This window comes from Symphalangus syndactylus, chromosome X, assembly GCF_028878055.3.
Source record: "Symphalangus syndactylus isolate Jambi chromosome X, NHGRI_mSymSyn1-v2.1_pri, whole genome shotgun sequence".
In the NCBI taxonomy this organism is placed as follows: domain Eukaryota; kingdom Metazoa; phylum Chordata; class Mammalia; order Primates; family Hylobatidae; genus Symphalangus; species Symphalangus syndactylus.
In genome coordinates, this window is record NC_072447.2 from 24,753,696 (window position 1) to 24,770,205 (window position 16,510).

A 16,510-nucleotide genomic window follows, 5' to 3' on the forward strand; every position below is an offset into this window, starting at 1 on the left:
TAGTTTATAACCTGTAGTTGAAACCTATAGTTTATAACCTATAGTTTAAATAACCTGGTTGTTATTAATGAAATAAATGGCATGCATTTTCAATTTTTGAATATTCTAATAATCACATCATGTTAAGACTGTAGAATTAAGTAAACTAAAGTAACAGTTGCAGACTTGAATAATTTGTGTTGAATCATTTTACTTGATCAGTGTTTTCATGATGGGCAGATTCAACCGAAATGATAATAAGAGTATTGGCATATGTTAAGTTTAGAAACGAAACATCCATCATCAGAACTTTGCATTTAGCAATGCTTCTAGTTTTATTTTAATGAGGAGGGAAAAATGCAGAGAGCCCCCTAAATTAGGCAGCACTCAAATTTTCTCAGGGCAAAAACAACAACAAAGATTAGCACCCTGTCTTGGGGATGGGGGAGGGGTGCGCAGAGTTTTTAGGAATTTGGTTCTCAGCTATGAGGAAAGGCTTCTGGACTTGTCCATCACAGAAACAACAGCTGTCTGCCACTTCTCTCTTCTTCACACCGCCCCCAACTCCAAACACGCCTCTCAGAAGGACTTTTGTAGCTTGCTTAAGGGATAATTTGCTTCAGAATGAATCAATATATTTCTAAACTCTTCAGGCTCAAGTTTGCCAGGATATGATAAAAGGATATATTTATATGTGTGTGCATACATATAAATTTTAAATATATAAGTAATATAAATAATGTATTCTATATATATCTTCACACAAATATGAAAGTCAGCTCTAGAAATAACAGAATGGAATTAGGGAGTAAGAAGCAACATTTGCCCAAGAAGGCTTGTGTGCATGAGCTGATTCTTTGAAAATGTTGAAGGAAACGTGTACCTATTCTTTCTGACTCTAGGGCAGCTTCCTCATTTCTTCTTTCCAATTAGAACTCCTCTGCATACAGATAAAGAATATAAAGTTCTTCAAGTTCCATTTTCCTCACTTGAGTGTGAATACTCTCCCCTCCTTTCACAGTGTCTTGAACTTGCGCTAGGTACTACTTGAATTTTTAACAGTGGCTTGGATCTGAACAGCTCTTGTTACAAAACAGGTGATACATACAATGGCAAAAATACATTCTCACAGGAAACAGACAATTGAACAATTTCCAGAAGGACCAGGTTTTTCTCTCACTCTCCTGAAGTTGTACCTCCCAAACTAATCAAATTGAGATAGAAATGCTTTAAAGATCCGAGTATCTGATAGATAAGTGCATTCCTCTATAGGGGTATAGTTTCTGCGTGGGCATGCGTTTTGCTTAAGTCAGTTGCTCAGAAGTGATGCTAATCAAGTTTGGGAAAAGTAAAATTGTTCTGTGGCTACCAGCCCTTTGTACCAGAAACAGCGCCGTCCTCATACACCAGACAGAGACGATGCAGGATGTCCGCAGATTCACTAACCAACTTCCCTCCCTTCTGACCCCTGCGCTTCAGTAAAGCAATTACAGTAGCATCCCAGAGCAGTAGAGAATAAAATGAGCCTTACCAGTTTCTCCTAGCGTGGACGAAAGGAAACAACCCCTCAGCTGCTCTAGGCCAGGCAACTGGGTCTCAGACTTACTTGACTGAGGGGACTCTGAAATCTGAAGTCTTCCTTCCCTCTGTTTGATTTCTTCCCAGCAACCTCTCCCAGGATTTTTCTCACAAAGCACTCCCCTATTCTCTAATCCTCTCACAAGGAAAACCAGCACACACACCAAATGACTTCTGCAGAAGCGCCTCTCCTGGGGAGCGAGGAGGGGAGGGGATGGAAGGGGGCTGTTTGCTGGCATTCATTCCTGCCAGGCGAATCCTCAGGGAGTCATGGATCCCAGCCCTCTGGACTCCTCATCGACTGGAATACGATAGGTCATGGCGAGGCACAGAGGTGTGCATTTGCTTCTTCCTATATTTCCAAACCCTGGTCACTGTCCCTCAGGGATGGGAGAGGGGACACCTCAGCTTCAAACTTCATCTGAGTCTTAGGACCCTTTATACTCCCTCCCATAACAGAGTAATTCCAAAGAGGTTATGTAGAAATCAGCTAGACGCTTCCCAAATCTATCTGGCACCTCATTTTAAGAGCCCTTGACAATTTATAGCAGCTGCTTGTTTTTAACTCATCCAGAGATGAAAATAGATTGAAAACATCAAGAAAAGGTGGAATATCATATATGAAAAAGTGATCGATATGTACTATCAAACATCTGGAAAATTACTGTCTTTATGAAAATTCATTTTAAAAAAAATCATGTTTTTAAAATACCAAATAAAATTGCTAAGTTGTAAGGCGTGACCTTCTTTTTTTAAGATATGGATTTTACCTTATCTTCCCAGGACAGGATTTGCACTTGCATTTGAAAATAATATTCACACTTTATAAATTCAAATCCTCTTCTAACTTAAGACAAATACCTTACATATATTCCAGATATGCTATAATCAATCTGGAATTCCCACTTACCCCTCCAGTTTTTAAAAAGAAGACTTACCTTTTTATTACGTCATTTAAAACCCTGAAACCAATAAACCACAGTGGAGACAAGCAGATGGCAGACTTCTACATTTTGCAATGAGGGCTGTTTGCCTTGGAGTCATTATTTCTAAGGAGACGCTGCTGTGCTTGTGCCTGTGTTCGGCAGCATGCCATTTGGGGCTTTGAAACAAAATGAATCAGCTTCACGCCACCAGCTCCACTACATACGAACACTTCAGAATACCCAAACTGGGGCATGCTGCCTCTTTCGTAGTGACCCTGCATAGAATCAGAGGTGACGGTTTGATGGATGAGTTCCCAAGAGACAATGCAATCTGTGACATCACAGTTCTGGCCGCACCCCCCACCCCAGGCCCCTGTCCTGCCTCTCCTCTCCAGAAAAAAAAAATTGCCTCTGTTTGGTGACAATGCCATCTCAATAGCAAAAATGAGTCTGAGGTGCATAGCAAATGCTATAACTTACCTGTCTTTCTTAACTTCAGTTTTCTGATTCCCCTTTGCTGGAGTAATGGGAGTAGGATGAGATGAACATACTAGGCAGAGAATTCAGACAAAACCAAACAAAAGCACAGAACTCAATATTCTAAAAAGTTTGTAACCTGATAGCAGAATAATAATCTTCAAAAGGAGCACTGCTAAACACTAGCTCAACGATACTAATATCTTTGTTATACGCAATTTAAGACATTTTGCCATAAAATTATATGTAAGCAACTACACAAATATTTCAAGTGTCTATATCATGAGTTTCAGCCTTACTAGAACTCGTTTAGTATCATAATTTTCTTGATATAAAATAGTTTCCTTTCCCTCCTTTTCCTTGGCCATTTTGCTCTATTCTCAGTTGTTCTCTGTACCAGTACCTGCCACCGGTCTTAACATTTAAAATAATACCTGGATAATCCATTTGAATTTTGGATACAAACTTACTTGTAAATAAAAGCTCTAATATCTTTCTGACTCTCACCATCACCTCTATCTTTTTCACCTACTTTCATCTCAGATGTCCAGTACAAAGAGTAAAAAATCTAGAAGATATTTATGTCTGTATCTATAGCTACACCTATATGTCTCTATGATCAATAAATGTATCTACATAAAAGTTTTAAAAACCTTTTCCATGGCAAAATAAAACAGCATATATCAAGTCAAAAGAAATAATGAACTGGGACAGAGGGCCCATCTCCTTCATGTTTAATGAATGCCTAAACTTGGAAAAGAAAAAAACCTACTACCCAAAAGAAAAACGGGCAAAGGTTATGAAACAAAAGGAGACATATAACTGGTCTTTAAATGCATGGAAAGGTGTTCTTTCTCACTTGCAATAAAATCAATGTAAATTAAAACTACACCGAAGTATAATTTATTGCCTGTCAGAGTGGACTAAATTCAAAGGTTTGGCTCATACACCATTGATGAGGTTCTGGGGAAATGGGCACTTTTATAGGTTGCTGCTGGGAGTATAATATACCACCACCAATCTGGGGTTGGGGGAGAGATTTGGCAATCTAACAAATTTATAGATGCATGGACCCTTCCTCCCAGCAATCCCACTTCTAGGCACCTATTCTACACAATCACCAGAGAAAGCAAGAAATGTCGTATTTTCAAGCAATACAAAGAAATCACACAAATGGGCAGCAGTAGATTGACTAATCTGTGGCATATCTATATAGTGAAGTACTATGCAACGGCAAAATGGAATATCAGATCTCTATGTGCTGATATAGACAGATGCCCAGGCAATGAAAACAAAGTGCTGAAGAGGGCATGGGGCTGAGGGAAATGAGAGAGGTGCAGTGGGAGGATGAAAAGTCTATATATGCATAGGCTTGTATTTGCAAAAACAGGAACTCTAGAAGGATCAGTAAGAATCTAACAAAGATAGTTTCTTATAGGGGAAGGGAAGGATTGTGGTTAAAACGGCAGAAATAGACATGAGATTCCTGTATGTTTACTCATCCTCTTATGTCAGGGGTGGGCAAACTATCGTCTGAGGGCCAAATCGATCCTTTGCCTGCTGGTATAAATAAAGGTGTATTAGTACACAGCCATGCCCGTTCATTCGAGTATTGTCCATGGCTGTGTTTGTGCAACAATGGCACTGTTGAGTAGTTGCAATATTGAACTGCTTGGTCCACAGAGCTGAAAATGTTTACTCTCTGGCCCTTTCCACAAAAAGTTTGTTGACCCCTATTGCTGTGTAATGAGTTTCAGTCTAAGTCAAGAGACAAACTGAAAAGGATGGGATAGACTTCCGTGGTTTCTACTTTAAAAGATCTTAAGTTGAGTCCTGGCTGTCTCTGCCTCGTTACTTAGCTTTCTTGGACTTGCTTTCTTCACCTACAAAGTGATGAAGGTAATGCTGACCCCTTGGTTTTGTTATGAAGATTAAATGAAACGATGAAAACAAATGTGAAAGCACCTTGTGAACTACTATACAAACCTCAGATATTATTATTATTACTATTCTTTATGAGAAGGTGACAGGTAATACATACAGGTAATTAGTAAAGAATTAGAATAGCCATGGCACTTGAAAACTTTGCAGCACTTAATGCAAAAGCATTACCTTGAAACTTGCCTCTACATTTTAAAGCAACAATTGTATCAGCTATGGTCACATGGTAACTCAGCTCTTCCTATTCTCCACAACCAGTTAAGCCATTGTATCTGCTCATCTGACAACATTGATTCAGAGTGTAAAACCCTACTCAGGGCAAGGTCTTCAGACTGCAGTAGAATTATTTAGCCTTCAGAGAGCTCAAGAAAAATTTCTAGGCTTGAAGATACGTATCTTTACGTTCTCGAAGTTAAAATTCATCAGATAAAGTTATCTTACCATGAAGAGGGGTATATTAGTGACCAAGGGTATTTGGGAACCATCTGGGGATTATATTTGACAAATATGGAAGCAGACTTCAGTAAGACTTTCACCCTCAAAATTCGTGTTTGCATAATCACTTTAAAAAATTTAAATGTTTGAATGTATTATCTATAAGTTAAAAGCCAGAACTTCTTTATGATAGAATTACCAGTTTTGTGGGTTTTTTTTTTTTTTCTATACTCAGTGATCTTTACTTTTCAGTCATGGAATTTGTAGTGATTGATTTTGCCATAGCATTTTAGGTTTGACCATTTTTAAGTCATACATATTTGTGAACTACTAAACTACGTTAAATCGAACTGCCAAAAGCTCACATCAAAGTCCCTTAAAATATTCATATCCTTTGGCCTGCACTTCTACTTCTGGGAAATAATATTGAGGAAATAAGGTGGCTGGGCACGGTGGCTCACGCCTACAATCCTAGCACTTTGAGAGGCTAAGGTGAGCCGGCTGCTTGAGCTCAGGAGTTCAAGATCAGTCTAGGCAACATGGTGAAACCTCGTCACTACCAAAAATAAAAATAAAAAAAATTCACTGGGCGTGGTGGCACGGCCTGTATTCAGCAGGCTGAGGTGGGAGGATGGCTTGAGCCCAGGAGGTGGAGGTTGCAGTGAGCTGAGATTGTGCCACTGCACTTCAGCCTAGGTGACAGAGCCAGACCCTGTCTCAATAATAATAATAATAATAATAATAATAATGCTACACACACTATTGTGTTCACAGATGTATATATATGTGACATTTGTATTAAAGGCAACAACAACAGCAACATCAAAACACTTTGTGACAATAAAAATGTCTAAAATTAAGGAATTGGTTACAAAAATTGTGGTATGGTCATTCAAAGGCCTATCGCTAGTCCTGTTATCTACTGCTGCATAACAAACCACCTGGACACCTAGTGGCTTAAAGCAAGCCACGTGTATTTTGCTCACAAGTCTGTGATTTTGGAAGGGCTCAGTGGGTACAGCCACCTCTGCCCTATTTGGCACCAGCTGCTGTGGCTCGAAGGCTAGAGGCTGCAGTCATCTGGAGACTCGCTCATTGCGTGGCTGACAGTTGATGCTGGTTGTTGCCTGAGACCTCAGTGGGAGCTCTCAGCTGGAACATATATATACAGTTTCTCCATGTGGCTTGGGCTCCCTCACAACATGCTGTCTGGGTTCCAAGGGTGAATGTTCTAAGAGGAGGCTAGGCAGAAGTTGTATCACCTTTTACAATCTCTCTTGGAAATCACATGGTGTTACTTCTGCTGGACTGAGGCAGTCATAAAACTTCATGTTCAAGGTAAGGGGCCATATATTCTACCTCTTGGTGGGGCATGGTGAGGTTCAGAAAGTATGGGGGGTGGTGAGTGGAAAGGTTGCTGTTGTCATTTTGGAGAGTCCAATCACTTGTAATTATACAGTCATTAAAATCATATAGCACATCCAAATTTATTCACATGAAAGGACATTGAAATGATGGTGAATGCTGAGTTGGCAGTGTAGCTATGGTGTCATTCAGTAGAAATAACACTGGCACTTAACAGACACTCAATAAACATTTGTTGAATAAACCTTTGTGTAAAAACAAATAATATATTTTGTTTGTGCCTATAGCGAAAACATTCTGTGAGAAGCTACATCAAAATGTTAATACTAGTTGGGCACAGTGGCTCCTGCCTGTAATACCAGCACTTTGGGGGGTGGAGGTGGGAGGATCGCTTGAGCCCAGGAGTTCAAAACCAGCCTAAGCAACATAGTGAGACCCCATCTCAAAAAAATGTTAATATTGGTTATATTTCTGTGATGGGATTGCAATTTAACTTTTATAAGATAGTGAGTTTATAATATTCTTATAATAAACGTGCATAGAAAATTAAACTGTATTTCAAAATGAACCTCAGAGGACAATAACCTGAGTTGATTGTCAGACAGTTTGACCTAATTTCTTTTCTTTTCCTTTCTTTTTATCTTTTTTTTTTTTTGTAGATAATTGAAACCTAATTATTATGCTCCCTGGCAAAGCACTTTTTCTTTTTTCTGCTTGTGGGAAGAATTTATTGTTCAGCTATCTGTAAGCATTTAATTGCTGCAAAGTATTTAAGGGATGTAAAAATAAAAATTTTATTTTTCATTTGTGTAACACAAGAGCACCAGCAACATAAAATGCATTAAAAAAGATAGCTCATTAAAATAAATATAATTTGACTCCAAATTAGTCATACCTCAGTGAGAATAATAAATAAACTCACATTTAAATCAGTGAATTAGCAGGATATAGTTCAATGGAGACAAGGATATCAGAAAAGAAAAAGCGTGGTGTTCATGTAATGTTCTATGCTGTACTCTCACTACCTTTTCCCTGATCATTAATATTTAAAAAAAATATATTAAAATACAACTTATTTTTGGAAGTAAAATTGGTAACTTCTCATATAACAATACTTTGAAAGTGCTTCTTAACCAGCTTCTAGAAGTTATATATGGACAAATTTGAATGTCAGATTACCTCTCTGGTAAGAGAGCAATCCATAGGCAAAGGGTCAAATCTGGGGCATTGGGTGGAAGCTGATTAAACACACTGTCCTGAAATAATGAGAGTCATTTGTGTGAAACTAGAAGGAGAGTATAGCTTTAACTGAACTTACAGACCAGTTTAACAGTAATCAACTTGTAGTCAACTTTGGCATACTGTGCTCAATTGTAGTCATTTTCTCTTCCTTGATCTCACCTGAAATCTCTAATACCTTACGTGAGAGCTGTTATTTCAACCCTTGAAAGGTCACTCTTCTGAAAGAATGCTTGGATGAACTCAGCCCTGATTCTCTAGAAATAAAAAGTTTCACTTCAAACGTTTCTATCAACTCTTAATGACAGAATCATTAACATCTGGCCTGGCATGGTGGCTCACACCTGTAATCCCAGCACTTTGGGAGGCTAAAGCAGGAGGATCACTTGAGGCCAGGAATTTGATACCAGCCTGGCAATATAGTGAGCCCTGTCTCTACAAAAAAATTAAAAAATTAGCTGAGTGTGGCATGCATCTGTAGTCGTAGCTACTCGGGAGGCTAAGGTGGGAGGATCGCTTGAGCTCAGGAGGTCAAGGCTGCAGTGAGGTATGATCATGCTGCTGCACTCTAGCCCAGGCAGCACAGTGAGAACTTGATTAAAAAGAAAAAAGAAAAAGAAAAAGAATGAATAACATCCCAAATAAACACCGTACCTCTTGTTTCTGGAAGCTACTGTCTTTGGTCCTCCTCTTTGGATTTGGACCTTCTCTCATTATTCAATTAAATATTACATGCACAGAGACATAAACACACATAGTAGACTTGATTCATCTAAAGAGTCAATCACTCAATTTAAAACTTTCTCTCTCACAAGCAAGTACTCTGTGATTTAACATGTGCTTGTAGGAGTTGACGACTAAGTTCCAGCCATTCTGGAAGGGCAGGAGATGATCTGCAGAGAAGGAATTGCACGTCATCTTTTTTTTTTTTTTTTGAGGCAGGGTCTCAGGCTGGAGTACAGTGGCACGATGTTGGCTCACTGCGACCTCTGCCTCCCTGGTTTGAGCAATTCTCCTGCCTCAGCCTCATGAGTAGCTGGGACTACAGGCATGTGCCACGACATCTGGCTACTTTTTCTATTTTTAGTAGAGACGAGGTTTCACCATGTTGGCCAGGCTGGTCTCAAACTCCTGACCTCAAGTGATCCACTCGCCTCAGCCTCCCAAAGTGCTGGGATTACAGGTGTGAGCCACCGTGCCTGGCAGCACTTCATCCTTTTAAAAAGATTTTGTTTCGTTTTGGCTTTTTGTTTGTTTGTTTGTAAGTTAACTGCTTTAAGTAATAAATGCTCAATGTAGAAAATGTGGATATTAAAAGATCTATCTAAGAATAAAAATCACCCATAACTAAAAAATGAAGTGACAGTCACTATTAACACTTTGATACACATACAGGCAGATAGACATAAAATTCAACTAGTTGGGTGTATAGTGGAGGTGTATATATTTTTAAATTGTGCCTCTTTCTTCTTTCTTTCTTTCTTTCTTTTTCTTTTTCTTTTTCTTTCTTTTTCTTTCTTTCTTTCTCTCTTTCTTTCTTTCTCTCTTTCTCTCTTTCTCTCTTTTCTTTTTTTTTCTTTCTCTTTCTTTGGTTTCTTTTTTTTTTTTTGAAATGGAGTCTCTCTCTCTGTCACCCAGGCTGGAGTGCAGTGGTGTGATCTCCGCTCACTGCAACCTCCACCTCCCAAGTTTAAGTGATTCTCCTGCCTCAGCCTCCTGAGCAGCTGGGACTACAGGCGTGTGCCACCATGCCGGCTATTTTTTTTGTTTTTGTATTTTTTTTAGTAGAGACGGGGTTTCACCCTGTTAACCAGGATGGTCTCGATCTCTTGACCTCGTGATCTGCCCACCTCAGCCTCCCAAAGTGCTGGGATTACAGGCGTGAGCCACCACGCCCGGCCAATTCTGTCTTTTTCTAAGTGTCATTACTTTGGAATCTGTAACAACTTTATTGAGGTAAAATGTGCATATTATAAAATTCACCTATTTAAAATGACTTTTAGTAAATTTGACAAGTTATGTAGCCATCATCAAAATTCAGGTTTTTAACACCCAGTAAGACCTCTTATGCCTATTTATAGTTAATTCCTGTTCCCACCCCAAGCCCCAGGCAACTCCTTCCTGTCTCTATAGATCTGTTTTTCTGGACATTTCATATAAGTGGAATCATAGTCTTTTGTGTTTGCCTTCTTTTACTAAATAAAGTGTTTTTGAACTTCATGTTGTAACATGTATCATTACTCCTTTAGTGTTTATTGCTACATAGTATTCTATTATATACATATGCCACAACTTCTATCTTTTTAAAAGTAAATATGTCATGAATATTTTATGTTATTAAAAAATTTCATGTAAATTCCCATTTCAATGGCCATAATAGTTCATTATACTATAAATTATTAATTTTTTCTATTGCTGTATATTTACTATTGTTGGGACTCAGAAAACAATACCCCAAAATGAAGGCCTCAGAAGCAACAGTTTCTCTCTGACCTTCTCCTTCCCTTCTGTCTCTCAGTCACATTCTCCCTTGATGCTAGCCATAGAAACTAGAATCCTTTTTCCCCAAGGCGGATCATAGAAACCAGAACTGCTTTTCCCCAAAGCCAGCCATAAAATCTAAAAATATCACTCTAACTTTCCCTCCACCTTATCTGTGTAAAAACTGGCCACAACGAAATTCCCTGACATACCTTGTTTCACTGTAGGTCATAACACCCCCCTTCCAGAGAGGGTCTTGCCTTACACCCAGAAGGAAGGAACGCTGCTCAGAGAGGCCAAGAAGAATCTAGACAGACAGGCCTTGCTGGGTTTCCACACTCAGTCCATTAGCTTTAGATGAGGCCCTTTTTGTCCAACCCTGTTTCTACACGCTGTCCATGCTTTGTTGAACCTAAGCATAAAAATGGATAATTTCCCCTGTATCTTTGGGCCTTCCTTCTGAAGGCTCCTATTTGTACACATTAAATACATTTGTGTGCCTTTTCTCCAATTAATCTGTCTTTTGTGAGTTGATTTTTTCAGTGAAACTTCAGGGGACCCCTCGGCCCCTACACCCCACACACTCGTACACACACACACACACACACACACACGCACACTCACCCCTACCTGTGTAGTACAAGATGGAAAGAAATAGGGTGGGATGCAGAGACACAAATCCAAAATTAGGTTTCTATCCAGTGGACCAGTGGATGAGAAGGTTTGTGTTTAACAAGGATGTGTCTGTGCCTCTTGCAGTTTCATGAGAATGTGAGCCATCTGGGAATCTGGTTAATGTGAAGACTCTGATCCTGTGGGTCTGGGGCATTGGGATGTGAGTCACTATCATCACCATGGCTCAGAGTCTGTGAACTTGAGAGCTGATGGTGGTGCTGACCATCCTTCTGGGGAAGGGGGTTTGGTGTCACCATCAACTCTTAAGGCTCGGGTGTGCTGGCTGGGCAGGGGGCTGTGTCTAAGGGGTTCAGGGTCAATGGATTAGGTTCCACCTTCTTCATCTCTTATATTCCCAAGAGGCTAGGCTTCATCATCACCAATATCTTCTGTATAGATCTAGTGTTGGTCAACATGGATGACTCACTTCCAGGTTTACTGAGACCAGCAGCTTCCCACATACATTGACTACCTTTCTTATGCCCACAACATGGCCCCCACAGATGTAAAACTATGATCAAATAAAATTGTTTGCCTTTTCTCCTATTAATCTGCCTCTTGTCTGAAATTTTCAGCAAACCTCCACAGGGCAAGGGTAAAGCTTTCCCTTAGTCCCGACACTATTATAAACAATACTTTGTTGTTGCAGATTGAGTTCTCCAGAAACACATGCTGAGGTGGAATTTGGGGTGAAGACACTTACTAGAGATCCACATCAGTAAAGAGAAATGGGAAGAAGCAAGATTGGGCACAGAAAGCAGCCAAACTGCAATCCAGGCCCTACAAATCCTTGGACAACCTGGCTGAGAGCTCTGGAACAAGCGTTGCCGATCAGAATTGTCTCATGTGGGATATAGATGGTTGTGTTTTTATGTCCCTGTCTTTCTCAGGCATCAGATGCAGGCTGCTCTGGGAAGCAGGGGACATTGGGTGAAGTGACTCTCTGTAATTGTGCAGCCTCTGAGCTGTGACCTTATGGGGGGAGGTGTCTGTGGACCCCATTCCAGGAGTGAGATAGCAAGTCCTTCCTTGGAAGGGGATCTTGGCAGTGCATCTTTGTGTTTGCCCAACCCTTGGAATTGCCCATCTAATATCCACTGTTACCTTTATTTTGACTAACAGAACACCCAAATTTCATTTGCAGCTCCGGTGTTTTATATATTCTCTGCCCTGACCTCCTTCAAAGGTAGGAAGGACCAAGTAACGTAGTTGGGCCAAATAGACAGAGCCATAAATTTCTAGATAATATTATCTAGACAAGATAATTTTATCATTAAAAAAGACAAAACCTCCCAAGGATGAGTCTTTTGTCTCTTAAATTTCTCCCTTTTTCCTGCCTGGAACTTGAGACTATGAAGACAAAAGTCAGCCTAAAGAAGGCAGGGCAAGAAGCTACCTGGGTGATTTTCTCAAACAACTGTATCGGCTTGGGACTGCCAAATGCCTGGCTTCTTCTTGCATGAGAACAATACCCCCCATCTCCACCTTCACCTCCTTTTGTTCAATTCAGTATGGTAGGGTTTCTGTTACATGCAGCCAAATGTAGTCCTGTCTGGAACAGTATGTTAGATATGTTAGCATATACAGTAGATGTGCATTTGTGATTATTTCTTTCAGATTGAGTCCAAGTGAGAATGGTGAGTCAAAATATTTTTAAAGTTCTTTGTGCCTATTGCAAAAGCTTTATAGCAGGGTTTTACATATTTTATTTTAATCAGTAGGACATGAGATTTTCTTCCTGAATTATGCCAACATTAAACATTTTTTAAAAAGACAGGGTCTTGTTCTGTCACCCAGTCTGGAGTGCAGTGGTGTGATCATGGCTTGCTGCAGCCTTGACCTCCCGGGCTCAAGCAATCCTCTCACCTCAGCTTTCTGAGTAGCTGAGACCACAGGTGCTTGCCACTATGTCTAGCTACTTTTTTTTCTATTTTTTGTAGAGATGGGGTCTCCTTATGTTGCCCATGCTGGTCTTGAACTCCTGGACTCAAGCGATCCTCCTCCCGTCGGTTCCCCAGAGTGCTAGGATTACAGGCATGAGCCACTGCTCCCAGCCAATATTTTTTTTTCTTTTTGAGATGAGATCTTGCTATATGGACTAGGCTGGTCTCAAACTTTTGGCCTTAAGTGATCTTCCTACCTCAGCCTCCTAAGTAGCTGGGATTACGGGTGTGAGGCATGTGCTGGCTAAACATTTTTTAAATCTCTTTTATTAGGAGAAAGAGGATAGAATCATATTGTATTCTTAAATGTATACATTTTGATAATTTATGAGGTTATAAAATGTTTTTATTTCCTTTTCTCTAAATTATCTATTCAAAAGTCTTTTTTCCCATTTTTGTAACCAGCATTTTGGTACTTTTCTTATTAGTTTGAGCTCTTTATATAAGGATATTACTTCTGTCCTCTTTCTGACAAATATTTTCCTCCTTTTTGTTGCTTGCCTTTTAATTTCATTCTTACTACTTTTTATCTTTCAGAAGGCAGAAAATTATGTTCACAAACATAGCATCAACTATTTTGTTATTTTGTCTACTGTACTCACATCTAGACCGTCCTTCCATATTTAGTGACCAAAGAAATGTACAAATCAATTTTGTCTTTTTAAAATAATTTTGCTTTTTTTCACTTGATTATTGAATTCATCTTTAATTAGTTTGTGGCATGAGGTGAGATTCAATTTTTTTTCTCAAACAGCCAATTTTCTTCATACCCATATGTTGAGTAATCTGATGGTATATGTTAAATTCATATACTGTATTATAGGAGAGACAATGCCATATGTTAAGCAAATCCCTGTCTCTTTCCCACCTTGGCACATATGAATTGAGAAAAGAAAAAGTTCAGAACAGTCTGAGCTACGTGAGGTCTGCAAAATTTATCAGGCCATACATTGTTCTTTGTATCACAAAAATACCTATCCTCTGGCTTTTTTCTGAAAAAGCTTGTTAACCCCTGGTCTAGTCTGTATTTATTTCTCTATCTTATTTGGTGGATGGATGTTGAGTATCCAGCAGAGGATTTTGAGGATCTAGCAGGATACAGAGCCACTAGATGGAGGGAATGTGTGCCCCATTTGACAGAATGGAACAAAGTTCCCTAATGACCTCACTGAACTGTGATGAGATTATGTTACACCACTGAGGTATTCAGACTTTACATGTGTTAATTATCTGTATCTGTATTAGTTCGTTCTCACACTGCTATGAAGAACAACCTGAGACTGGGTAATTTACAAAGAAAGGAGGTTTAATTGACTCACAGTTCTGCATGGCTGGAGAGGCCTCAGGAAACTTACGATCATGGTGTAAGGCAAAGGGGAAGCAAGCACCTTCATCACATGTTGGAGAAGGAGAGAGAGAGGGCAAAGGGGGAAGTGCCACACTTTAAAACCATCAGATCTCATAAAAACTCACTTACTATCACAAGAACAGCACAGGGGAAATCCGCCCCATGATCCACCTCACCTCCCACCAGCTCCCTCCCCTGACATGTGGGGATTACAATTTGACATGAGATTTGGGTGGGGACATAAAGCCAAACCATATCAAAATCTATATCTATGTATATTTATACCTACATTTATATCTATACCTACACCAAAACTTATGTCCACACCTATATATCCATATCTATACCTAAATCTCTATCTACCTGTCTAGTCTTTTTTTCTGGGCTTTGTATTCTAGTCTTGTGATATCACCATGTTTCAAATGTTGTAGATTTTTTTTTTTTTTTACCTCTTCCCCTCCCCTTCCAAATGTAGATTTACAGCGCCTCTTCATGTGGTAGGGCCAATTTCCTTCTCCTTACACTTTTTTTTCCCACTTTTATTGGCTGTGCTTTCATGTCAATTCTTTTGGCCTAACTTTAGGATCATTTTGTCAATATCTGGAAAGAATTTCATTGAAATTGCTTCCAAAGAATTTAATTAGAGAATTGGGCTAAATCCTAAAAGACAAGTAGTCTTTATAGACAGAGAAAATAACATGTGTAAAAACTTGGAGTGTCCAGAAAACAGGAAATTTGGAGTGCTTGTTAACTCTTGGATTCATGTCTAAGGAGTGACAGGAAATGAGGCGCAGGGTGGGTGGGAGGCAACTATGACAATAACAACAACAATGACAACCCTCAGTTAGACTTTCAGCTAACTGTAATCAAGATGCTGAGAGTTGTTCAAGCATTACCTCAGTTAATCCTTCCCAAATGTCTACGAAGTCAACACGATTTGCAACTCCATTTGACAAAGGAGACTTAGGCTTTGAGGTGTTAAGTAGCTGGCTAGAGATCTCTTGGCTAGCAAGTAGTAGAGTCAATATTACAATTCAATTCAGCCTGACTTCAAAAAGCAGTATTTCCAAACCGGGCTAAAACGATTCCAATGCATCATGTATGCAAAAACAAGCTATTGAAAGATTATAAGAAGAGAATCATAAGAAGAGATTTGCACTTTGTGACAATAAGGCTGTTAGCGTTATCCTTCTAAAATACGAATTCAAGAAACTAGGTATAATGGTGGCTACTTTAGCAACATCATATTCCTACTGCTTGTATAATTGAAATCTTAATGACCAGTGCTCACCACCGACTTCAGTCCTAAAGTATGTGGTTACCAAGCATTCAGTCAGGCTTCCCCCTCAAACCACTTACTACATTTGATGGGAAGTCTATTCTTTGGGTTCAGGTCCTGTGTGATCTTGGGTGAATCACTGTACCTCTTGGTGCCTCAGTTTCCTCACCTGCATACTCAGAGGGAGGGACTAGAGATCTGTAAGGCAGTTTTCCCAAGTACTGCTCCATGTCAAAGGATTCCCTGGTCTAAATTGAAATGGGCAAAATAAGAACCATATACAGAGTTGTTCTTGGGAGGCAATTTATTCAATGGAAAGGACTCTCTTTTATTCTGAGATTGTACCAGTTACACTTTTGTGTTGTTAGGCATTCTTTTTAGTGCTTTGAAATGATGGTGATAGTGGATGCCATCTCTATTTGTGATGGCTTTTACTGGAATCCGTACCACTGTCTCCTTGTGATTTAACTCACAGGCCCAGGATCCTCAGGAGTGTGGGAACTATATTCTGGCAGTCTTCTAACACAATATTTTAGCTCAGTGCTGTCTAATAGAAAAAATGTGAGCCATATACAGCATTTCAAATTTTCTAGTGGCCACATTATAAAAGTAGGAAGAAACATGAAATTAATTTTAATAGTGTATTTTATTTTATTTAACTCAATATATATCCATAATACAATAATTCCGACATGTAGTCAATATAAAAATCTTTCATGGACCAGGTGCGGTGGCTCACACCTGTAATCCCAGCACTTTGGGAGGCCGAGGCGGGCAGATCACCTGAGGTCAGGAGTTCGAGACCTATTGTGGGAAGTCAGGGACACCGAACGCAGGGACCAGC

The 16,510-nt window shown here is 39.5% G+C and overlaps 1 protein-coding gene across 2 annotated transcripts in view; it reads right to left on the reverse strand.

Moving 5' to 3' along the window:
- MID1 (midline 1) overlaps positions 1-16,510 on the reverse strand; it is a 673,077-nt gene that overhangs the window by 240,989 nt on the left and 415,578 nt on the right. Inside the window, exon 1 of one of the 2 annotated variants that reach the window (XM_055266923.1) lies at positions 2,496-2,770. The exons of the other annotated variant lie outside the window; for it this stretch is intronic. The gene's annotated coding sequence lies outside the window, so the exon portion shown is untranslated. Of the gene's footprint in view, positions 1-2,495; positions 2,771-16,510 lie in introns of those variants that run through there. 2 annotated transcript variants of the gene reach the window in all.